At 36.8% G+C, this 8985-nt stretch overlaps 1 non-coding gene across 1 annotated transcript; it reads left to right on the forward strand.

Moving 5' to 3' along the window:
• The first annotated feature begins 776 nt into the window (after nucleotides 1-776).
• Nucleotides 777-884, forward strand: LOC148575062 (small nucleolar RNA R71). The gene has a single exon (XR_015905578.1). It is a non-coding gene; the product is annotated as a small nucleolar RNA R71 (small nucleolar RNA).
• The last annotated feature ends 8101 nt before the right edge of the window (nucleotides 885-8985 follow it).

Genomic DNA, 8985 nt, shown 5'->3' on the forward strand with positions numbered 1-8985 from the left:
TCTCTAGTTTCAGCCATGTTGATTATATCAATGGTCTTGCACTCTCTTTTTGGATTTTCTTCAGTATTGCTTGGGAGAGTACTAGGAGGAGTTTCAGTGACTTTCTTACTCAGCTGGCCCACTTGTGCCTCCAAATTTCTGATGGAGGACCGTGTTTCACTCATGAAACTTAAAGTGGCCTTAGACAGATCAGAGACTATATTTGCTAAGTTAGAGGTGCTCTGCTCAGAATTCTCTGTCTGTTGCTGAGAAGATGATGGAAAAGGCTTGCTATTGCTAAGCCTGTTTCTTCCACCATTATTAAAGCCTTGTTGAGGCTTCTGTTGATCCTTCCATGAGAGATTTGGATGATTTCTCCATGATGAATTATAGGTGTTTCCATAAGGTTCACCCATGTAATTTACCTCTGCCATTGCAGGGTTGTCAGGATCATAAGCTTCTTCAGAAGATGGCTCTTTAGTACTGTTGGATGCATTTTGCCATCCATTCAGACTTTGAGAAATCATGTTGACTTGCTGAGTCAACATTTTGTTTTGAGCCAATATGGCATTCAGAGCATCAATTTCAAGAACACCCTTCCTCTGAGGCGTCCTATTATTCACGGAATTCCTCTCAGAAGTATACATGAATTGATTATTTGCAACCATGTCAATAAGTTCTTGAGCTTCTGCAGGCGTTTTCTTTAGGTGAATGGATCCACCTGCAGAATGGTCCAATGACATCTTAGAGAATTCAGATAGACCATAATAAAATATATCCAGAATGGTCCATTCTGAAAGCATGTCAGGAGGACACCTTTTGGTCATCTGCTTGTATCTTTCCCAAGCTTCATAGAGGGATTCACCATCTTTTTGCTTGAAGGTCTGAACATCCACTCTAAGTTTGTTCAGCTTTTGAGGAGGAAAGAACTTAGCCAAGAAGGCCGTGACCAGCTTATCCCAGGAGTCCAGGCTATCCTTAGGTTGTGAGTCCAACCATGTTCTAGCTCTGTCTCTTACAGCAAAAGGGAAAAGCATGAGCCTGTAGACTTCAGGATCTACTCCATTAGTCTTAACAGTCTCACAGATCTGCAATAACTCAGTTAAAAATTGATAGGGATCTTCTGATGGAAGTCCATGGAATTTGCAGTTCTGTTGCATTAGAGCAACTAATTGAGGTTTCAGCTCAAAATTGTTTGCTCCAATGGTAGGGATGGAGATGCTCCTTCCATCAAACTTGGAAATAGGTGTAGAATAATCACCAAGCATCCTCCTTGCATTATTGTTGTTAGGTTCGGCTGCCATCTCCTTTTCTTGTTCGAATTTTTCAGTAAGGTTGTCTCTGGATTGTTGTAATTTAGCTTTTCTTAGTTTCCTCTTCAGAGTCCTTTCAGGTTCTGGATCAGCTTCAACAAGAACGCCTTTTTTCTTGTTCCTGCTCATAAGAAAGAGAAGAGAACAAGAAAAGAAGAGGAATCCTCTATGTCACAGTAAAGAGGTTCCTTGTTGTTAGTAGAAGAAGAAAGGGAATAGGAGTGAAGAAGGATGGATAATCCAAACACAAGGGTGAGGATAGGAGCAGTGATTTGAGATGAGGAGATGTGTTAATGAATGAATAAATAAATAGAATAGGATGAGAAAGAGAAGTTTTCAAAAATTTACTAAAATAAAATTAAAATTTAAAGTTAAATTTCGAAAATAAAAATTGAAATTAAATTAAATTAAAATTTAAAACAACTAGTTAGTTAAAATTGAATTTTGAAAAAGAGGGAAGGGATTTTCGAAAATTAGAGAGAGAGTTAGTTAGGTGGTTTTGAAAAAGATAGGAAACAAACAGAAGGTCAATTAGTTAGTTGAAAAAGATTTGAAAATCAATTTTGAAAAGATAAGAAGATAAGAAGTTATTTTAAAATCAAATTTTTGAAAAAGATAAAATTTTGAAAAAGATATGATATAAAAGATATGATAAAAAGATATGATTAAAAAGATTTAATTGAAAAGATATGATTGAAAAGATATTAAGATTTGAAAATTAAATTTGAAAAGATAAGAAGTTAGAAAAAGATTTTGAAATCAAATTTTAAAAAGATATGATTGAAAGAGATTTGTTTGAAAAAGATATGATTGAAAAGATATGATTAAACTTTATTTTGAAAAAGATTTGAAAGATAAATTAAAAAGATTTTATTTTTAAAATTAAAGTTGATGACTTGACTAACAAGAAACTAAAAGATATGATTCTAGAATTTAAAGATTGAATTTTTCTTGATAGGAAAGTCACAAACTTGAAATTTTTGAATAAAAACATTAGATGTTAGTGTTAATTTCGAAAATATAAGATAAAATTAAGAAAAAGATTTTGAAAAATTAATTTTTAAAATTTTCGAAAAGAAAAAAAAATTAAGAAGAAAAATGAAAAAGATTTGATTTTTGAAAAAGATTTGAAAAAGATAAGATTTTTAAAATTGAAATTTTGATTTGACTCATAAGAAACAACTTATTTTTAAAAATTTTTGACTAAGTCAACCCAAAATTTCGAAATTTATGAGTAAAATAAGGAAAAGATATTTTTTTATTTTTGAATTTTTTTTTATGATGAAAGAGAAAAACATGAAAATGACTCACAATATGAAAATTATGAATCAAAACATATGATGCATGCAAGAACACTATGAATGTCAAGATAAACACCAAGAACACCTTGAAGATCATGATGAACATCAAGAACATATTTTTGAAAAATTTTTTTCATGCAAAAAAAACATGCAAGATACCAAACTTAGAAATTTGCAAACTTCAGACACTAACAAATTGAAAATGCATATGAAAAACAGGAAAAGACATAAAACAAGAAAATATGAAGATCAAACAAGAAGACTTACCAAGAACAACTTGAAGATCATGAAGAACACTATGAATGCATGAATTTTCGAAAAATACATAAATTTTTAGAAAAATGTAATTGACACTAAACTAAAAAATTGACTCAAGACTCAAACAAACAACATAAAATATTTTTATTTTTTATGATTTTATTAATTTTTTTGGATTTTTTGTATATTTTTTTTCGAAAACATATAGGAAAAAGGAAGTAATGAATTCAAAGTCCTCAATCAAGATTCCAGGAATCATACCAGGTTAGTCTAAAGCTTGATGGCCAGCCAAACTTCAGCATACCATTTTGAAACTTTAGAATTCATTCTTAAAATTTTAAAATAATTTTCGAAAACAAAGGGAAAAAATTTTTTTGAAAGATTTTTGAAGAATTTTTTTTTTTGAAAATAAAATAAAAAGAAAATTACCTAATCTGAGCAACAAGATGAACCATCAGTTGTCCAAACTCGAACAATCCCCGGCAACAGCGCCAAAAACTTGGTGCACGAAATTGTGATCTCTAGCAACGGCGCCAAAAACTCAGTACGCACGTTCTTAATTTCAAATTCTTTTTCGTTCACAACTTCGATACAACTAACCAGCAAGTGCACTGGGTCGTCCAAGTAATAAACCTTACGTGAGTAAGGGTCGATCCCACGGAGATTATTGGTATGAAGCAAGCTATAGTCGTCTTGTAAATCTCAGTCAGGCGGATATTAAATGGATATGGAGTTTTCGAATGATAATAATAAATAAACAGAAAATAAAGATAGAGATACTTATGTAATTTATTGGTGAGAATTTCAGATGAGTGTATAGAGATGCTTTCGTTCCTCTGAACCTCTGCTTTCCTGCTGTCTTCATCCAATCAATCCTACTCCTTTCCATGGCAAACTCTATGTAGGGCATCACCGTTGTCAATGGCTACATCCCATCCTCTCAGTAAAAAAGGTCCAAATGCTCTGTCACGGCACGGCTAATCATCTGTCGGTTCTCGATCATATTGGAATAGGATTTACTATCCTTTTGCGTCTGTCACTACGCCCAGCACTCGCGAGTTTGAAGCTCGTCACAGCCATTCCTTCCCAGATCCTACTCAGAATACCACAGACAAGGTTTAGACTTTCCGGATCTCAAGAATGGCCATCCATGGGTTCTAACTTATACCACGAAGATTCTAATATCTCGGACTCGGTCCCCTGTATTAGATATCTAAGAGATACTCATTCTAGCTTGGTTGCATGTAGAACGGAAGTGTTTGTCAGGCACGCGTTCATAAGTGAGAATGATGATGATCGTCACATAATCATCACATTCATCATGTTCTTGGGTGCGAATGGATATCTTAGAAGCGGAATAAGTTGAATTGAATAGAAAAACAGTAGTACTTTGCATTAATCCATGAGGAACAGCAGAGCTCCACACCTTAATCTATGGAGTGTAGAAACTCTACCGTGGAAAATACATAAGTGATAAGGTCCAGGAATGGCCAAATGGCCAGCCCCCAAACATGATCTAAAGATGAAACTAAAGATTCAAATACAATAGTAAAAGTCCTATTTATACTAGGCTAGCTACTAGGGTTTACAGAAGTAAGTAATTGATGCAGAAATCCACTTCTGGGGCCCACTTGGTGTGTGCTTGGGCTGAGCTTGAAGTTTACACGTGCAGAGGCTTCTTTTGGAGTTGAACGCCAAGTTGTAACGTGTTTTTGGCGTTCAACTCTGGTTCGTGACGTATTTATGGCGTTTGACTCCAGAATGCAGCATAGAACTGGCGTTCAATGCCAGTTTGCATCGTCTAAACTCGGGCAAAGTATGAACTATTATATATTGCTGGAAAGCCCTGGATGTCTACTTTCCAACGCCGTTGAGAGCGCGTCATTTGGAGTTTTGTAGCTCCAGAAAATCCACTTTGAATGCAGAGAGGTCAGAATCCAACATCATCTGCAGTCCTTCTTCAACCTGGGGCATGCGATCGCGTCATTGGAATTTGTGCTAAACGCACAAATCCAGCGTCGTTTCAGCGCAACTCTCTGTCTCCTTTTGGGGTGTGGTGCAATCCATGCGACGCAATCGCGTCGCTCACGCGATCGCGTGGGATTGGTATTGTGCAAGTGACGCGATCGCGTGAGTGACGCGATCGCGTGGGTCAATTGTGCGAAACGCACAATGGCCGCACGATTCTAGCCTAACTTTCTGGACGTTGGATCTTTACGCCGATCTCCAAGTCACGCGGCCGCGTGGATGACGCGGTCACGTGGGTAATGTTTTACGCCATTTGACGCGATCGCATGGATGATGCGGTCTCGTGGAGCACCATTTTTTTTATGCAGTATGCAGAATGCAATGATTAATATGAATGCGATGCAAAATTCCAGGTTCAATATTATAAAATAAAATAAAACTTGAAAAATAACAAAACAAAATAAAAATTAAAAAATGAACGATCATACCATGGTGGGTTGTCTCCCACCTAGCACTTTTAGTTAAAGTCCTTAAGTTGGACATTGGATGAACTTCCTGTTATGGCGGCTTATGCTTAAATTCATCCAGAAATCTCCACCAATGCTTGGAATGCCAATAGCCTCCGGGGTCCCAAACTAGGCACGTGAAGCTTCTGAGCAGCTTCAAACAGATTCTCAGACTCCCGAGGTGACGAATATCAGCATAGATTCCAGGATCCCAAACTTTGCTTTTAAATCCGCCTTCGTCTTAATCTATACTTTTCCATCTGGGCGGTTTAGAGATTAGATTCTCACCAGGATAACCAAACGTTTTCCGAAATCCATTTGGTTTATCATGATGCCAATCCGTGCACTTCAAGTTGAAGCGTGGAACTTTATTGAACCTTGTGCACCAGCTCTGAGTACGAGCCATTTTCCTTTTACTCTTAAAGCCACAGAGAGCTCTAAGCTGGCCATCTGTTTCAAGCAAACCATATTCAAGTGGAAAAATACAGTTAAAAGTTAAGGATTGTACCCACTTGAAACTTGTATTGGGTGGTAATGGCCTTGGGGTAGGTGGTTCCAGTGGTTCGGTGAGTTCTACTCCCTTGTGCTCTTCTGTGAAATTCTCCACTTCTTTGCAAGATTCTTCAAATGTTTCCATGTCCTGATCAAAGCCATCTATGTCCTCCTCATCACTTGTGTCATAGACTGGAGGTTGAGAGAAATCTACCTCCGTATCATCTTTGTATTCGCTTGGGGAGGATTCTTCAATCTCAGAGAATTCACTTGCGGATGCAAGTTCATTATCATCATCAAGGAAACTTGCTTCTTGGATTATTCTGTCTAGTTCTTCAGGAAATACCTGCCTTGGGGATTGCGCATAATCCTCCTTTGCATCAATTGCAACATCCTTTACAGAATTTTCCACAACTCTGGCTTTCCATGGAAGTTCAGCGTCTCCTAAGTCTTCAACCAACTCTTCTTCTTCAATAATGACAGCTTCTTTTACTTGTTCCAGTATGAAGCCATGCTCTGTCTTGTCCACTGGAGTTTCTAGTATTTCCTTCATGCTACGCTCTTCATTAGACTGTCCACATGGGGCTGTGGAAGGTTCTTGAATGTTCAAACGTCTAGAAGATAATTGACTTATTGATTGCTCCAGTTGATGAAGGGTTGTTTGAAGTCGATTTACTGTTTCCTTGAGGCGAAACTCTGATTCTCGGGGCGATAGATTTGGATATGGCACAGGGGGAAGTGGTGGTGTTTGGGAGTGATTGGATTGGAACTGGGATAAATGAGGATCATGTGGTGGTGAATGGTGAAAAGAAGCTTGTGAGCGTGGTGGTTCGAAGTTATGTTGAGAGGATGGCCTATAAGCACGTGGTGGGGCTTGTTGGTAGTTACAAGGTTGTCCACCATGTCTATTTGCTTGGTATGCATTGTAGAATGGTCTTTGTCCATGATATCTTAGAGGGTGTTGTTGCCTAAAGGGTTGATCAGATCCTCTTGGCTCCATCCATCTTTGATTGCTCTGACCTTGATGCATATTCCTGTTATAACTTTCATTCCTTTCAATAACATTAGAACCAAACTCAAAGCGAAAGGGGTGAGAATTCATAGTAGCTGATGAAAATAAAAGGGAAAAATAAAAACAAATAAACAAGTAAAAGAAGAATATTTACAATAACCAATAATAAGGCACACGATTGCAGCTCCCCGGCAACGGCGCCATTTTGATGAGAGGAACTCTTGCGTGGTCTAGAAATTTGCGGATAAATCCTCGTTGCAAGTATAGTTTCTAAACCTTCAAAAGTCCTTTCATACAAACGTTTTGGTTATCACAAGTAACAAACCCCTAAATAAATTGATAACCAAAGTATTCAAACCTCGGGTCGTCTTCTCAAGGAACTGCAGGGAAGTATGTTCTTATTATTGGCTATGGGGATTGTAAATTGGAGTTTTGAGAATGAGGAGCAAGTAATTTAAGTGGCAATTAAAGTAAATGAAGAACAAGTAATTTAAATAGCAAGTGAAATAAATAAATGACTGTAAATAAACTTTTGGCAAGGTATGAGAAATTAGAGGTCCTATCCTGGCTATCCTTATCAATGATGATAATAATTGAATCTTAATTCTACTTTGTTAGCCTTTACTAAGATAAAGGAAGGTCAAGGGATTAATTGGATTGATCTTCGGATCCTATTTTATTTTCTAAGAAAAGATTGGGATTCTTGAAGCTCAATTCAATTAACAAAGATAATAATTATCAAGCATGTTTGAGTTTGATAACTCCTGAGTTACTGATTTCTTAACCAAAACCAAAAGGAGAAAAGTAAATCTATTGGAATAAGAATGTCTTCAGATTGGGAATAATTGTAACTAATAAATAAAAGAAAGCAATATTAACTGAAATACCTCAAATAACATTAATCCAAAATAATAATCTGTAACATGGAAGAATTCATAAATTAAATTGCAAAAGTAAATAATCAACTAGAGTAATGAATAAAAGTAAAAGAGAAGCTTAAAGTAAAGGAACATTAAACCTGGGATCGAGAGTCACTCCCAAACTAAGAGAAATCCTAAATCCTAATCCTAAAAGAGAGAGAGAGAATATCTCTCTAAACTAAATCTAAATCATGAAAACTAAAACTAAAGTCGTCTCTCTAAACTAAATCTAAATCATGAAAACTAAAACTAAAGTCGTCTCTCTATGAATGGATGCATTCCCTCACTTCATAACCTCTAGTCTATGCCTTCTGGACTTGGATTTGGGCCAAAAAGAGCTTCAGAAATCACTGGGAGCGTTTTCTGCAATTTCTGGTGCGTGGCCTCTGTCACGCGTCCGCGTGGGTCACGTGGTCGCGTCATTCGGAGCTTTTCTTGTCACGCGGTCGCGTCAGTCATGCGGCCGCGTCATATGTGTTTTGCTTAAGGCGCGCGGTCGCGTCAGTCATGCGGCCGCGTCGCTGTTGATTCGCGCTTGGCATGCGTCCGCGTCGCCCATGCGATCGCGTGGATGCCAGTTTCTTTAGAAACTTTATTTTGTGCTTTCCTTCCATTTTTGTATGTTTCCTTTCCATCCTTTAAGTCATTCCTGCCTTAGAAGATCTGAAACTACTCAACACACTAGTCACGGCATCGAATGGAATTAAAGGTAATTAAAATAATTAGTTTTAAAGCATAGAAAACATGTTTTTCACATACATCACATAATGAGAAAGGAAAAGTAAAACTATGCAATTAATATGAATAAGTAGGTGAAGGATTGAATAAATCACTCAAACTAAGCACAAAATATATCATAAAATATGGGTTTATCAGAGACCAATAAAGAAAGCTACTGATTAATACGTGCTTTTCAGGCATACTCTCAGTTTGCCACGAAAGTTAAAACCGATTAAAGAGGAACAAGTTGAGAATTGAGAATTGAGAGATATTGAAGAGAATGAGAATGGAAATGGCAACAAGGTATTTCAACTCGAAACTCCTTCTCTCTTTTGCTTTTGCCCCTTCCAGGCTTTGTATTATTTCTCATTTTTCAGTTGTTAAGAGCGTTTCTGTGTTTTATTCTGATTCTAATTGTAATGTTGATGATGATATTTACACTTTTCTCACATTCTCAGTGAGCACCATTTTTCCTCTGTAATTGAATTCAATAAGATTTTAGCATCTGTTGTTAAG

Source organism: Arachis ipaensis, chromosome B2 (genome assembly GCF_059453495.1).
Source record: "Arachis ipaensis isolate K30076 ecotype BB chromosome B2, ASM5945349v1, whole genome shotgun sequence".
NCBI classification, from domain to species: Eukaryota; Viridiplantae; Streptophyta; class Magnoliopsida; order Fabales; family Fabaceae; genus Arachis; species Arachis ipaensis.